General features: G+C 41.7%; 1 long non-coding RNA gene across 1 annotated transcript; it reads left to right on the top strand.

The window, feature by feature from the left end:
* Window positions 1–417: 417 nt before the first annotated feature.
* On the top strand, window positions 418–1,442 carry LOC118598539. Its single transcript, XR_004947600.1, has 2 exons — window positions 418–727; window positions 1,002–1,442. It is a non-coding gene; the product is annotated as an uncharacterized LOC118598539 (long non-coding RNA).
* The last annotated feature ends 755 nt before the right edge of the window (window positions 1,443–2,197 follow it).

The following is a 2,197-nucleotide window of genomic DNA, read 5'->3' as shown; positions in this document are numbered from 1 at the left end:
TATGGTGAAGTCTCTCTCCACTGAGGTTTCAAAGAGTCTGAAGCTCTCAGACCTGGTCTGGATCTGAAAGAGAGAAACAGTAGAAACAATACAAGGGTGAGAAAATACCAAAACAGGATATTATTCTGTTTATTTGCTGCTTTTAGTGCATTCTTAGCTCTAAAACATTTCTGTTTCACTCCCATTTCTTATTGATGCTCATTGAAGCTCTACTTGGAACTAGGACTAAACGACTGTCAAAATAATCGATTAGTCGACTAATCGACGACTAATTTAATAGTCGTTACTTTGTATTAAATAGAATCAGAGTGTAGTAAAGTTGAACAAAGTGAGCGTTCAGCACCAAAAAAAATACTTTTTCATATTTTAGTCAGCGAGACCAAAACTTTATTTTTGGTTAAAAATAGTTCCTTGTTTCAGATGCCGACGTCACTTGATTTAATCATTTTAATACCAGAATCTGATGAAGGACAGAAGCTGCACGATTTCTTAGAGAGTTTAATTTTTAATTTTTGGCCCGTGTGAAGACATGTGTGCCTCCGGAGGTTGTGCTGAAGCGAGCTCCTCCTGGTGAACGCGTTCCCGCACGCAGTGCACGTGAGGCTGCTCATGTAAGGAGACGGCATCCTGGAGGGTCTTCGTGGCGTGCAAGGCCTCATGAGCGCGCAGGTTGTATTTGGTTTTGAAGCCCTTCTGGCAGACGGCGCAGACGAAAGGTCGCGCGTCCGTGTGCACCAGCTGATGGTTCTTCAGGCCGGTTCTGGTCTTGAACGTCTTGGCGCAGAGCGGACAGCAGAAGCTGGCGTGGATCCTCTCCTGGTGTCGCACCCGGTGCTTCTCAAAGGTCACAGAGTCCCTAATCTTCGGAGGCACTGCTCGCAGGCGAAAGGCCTCCGCTCGCTGTGGGTGTCCGCGTGCTTCTTCAGCTGAAGCTGACGGCTGAAGCTTTTGCCACAAACATCACAAACAAACAGTCGCCTTTTCTGACTCTTTTTACTGAGGTAAAAGAGATTTTTCTTCATGCAGCTAAACTTGATGACTTGTTTTTTTTAAATATGAGTTGTAAAAGCATTTCCATGTCTATTATTTGCTTGTTTTCCGTTCGTTAAAATAGTGTTTTTTTTGTTGTATTATCTCCGTATGTAGTCCACTGCTGCAACCATGATGCAACCTATGTTGGTCATCTTTTACTATTCTTATCTTGTGTTCTGTGTCTCATTTCTGCAATTTCCTGCCTATAAACAGTAAAAATGGTCATCTTGGGTTTAACTAGAGTCATTTATGAGTTTATGAAATCGTTTTTATCTTCAGATTACCGCTGATCAGTCAATATTTGTTCCTAAAAGTCAATATTTCTCAGGAATTGTGAAAACAAAAAATACATCATGTCGAATAAAGGTTTTAAAAAGTGGATTTAAGTCAATTAAAGTATCTTAAAAGTCTATTTTGAACTTTTTGAAGTTCCTGAAGAACTTCTTGTCAGTTACAGAGACGTACCCTCATCCAGCCTGTCCATCTGAGCAGCCGATGAGGATTCTTCATCTCTCCGTTGTGCAGCCGTCCTCCTCGTCAGCCTCCCAAAGGGCTTCAGGGAGAAGAGCAGGCCGCTCTGCTGGAACAGCACGGGGCAGCCGCTCAGGACGTCCTCCCTCCACCGCCGGGCGCCCTCAGCGTTTTCGGTCACGCTCTGCAGCTCGGCCTCCAGCCGCTCCAGACGAGCCTTCAGAGTGGAGATCTCAGAGAGCAGGAGGGAAGACATCTGCGAGAAAACGCTGCAGATCTTTCTGCTCGTCTCCCTGGACAACATCTCTGATGTGGAGTCAAAGCCCGACTGCGAGGATGAAGATCAGAGAATTTATGGGAGAAACACTTTGATTCAAATAGATTTGAAAAAGAAGAACCAGACACTCATGTCAACTCAGTTTGAGACAGATTTTATTTATACATTTGGACAAACCACTAAGTTTAGAAAATAAAACTAATTTATCTTTAAATTTTTCGTGTCTGTAATTAGATTATCGACTTTTATCTTTACTTGAAAAATTAAATCGTGCATACTCTCACTTAAGTATTTTTACATGAGATGCACATTTAGATACTATTACTATTAAAGTCTTTTTTAATTATTTTTAATTTTTTTCATTTTGGGTGCTTTGATTTGTCTTCATTCTTTTTACATTCATCACCAAAAAGTTTA

This window comes from Oryzias melastigma, unplaced genomic scaffold (genome assembly GCF_002922805.2).
Source record: "Oryzias melastigma strain HK-1 unplaced genomic scaffold, ASM292280v2 sc02131, whole genome shotgun sequence".
Taxonomy (NCBI): Eukaryota; Metazoa; Chordata; class Actinopteri; order Beloniformes; family Adrianichthyidae; genus Oryzias; species Oryzias melastigma.
The sequence above is the reverse complement of the archived record's forward strand: the minus strand, read 5'-3'. Positions and strand labels throughout refer to the sequence as shown.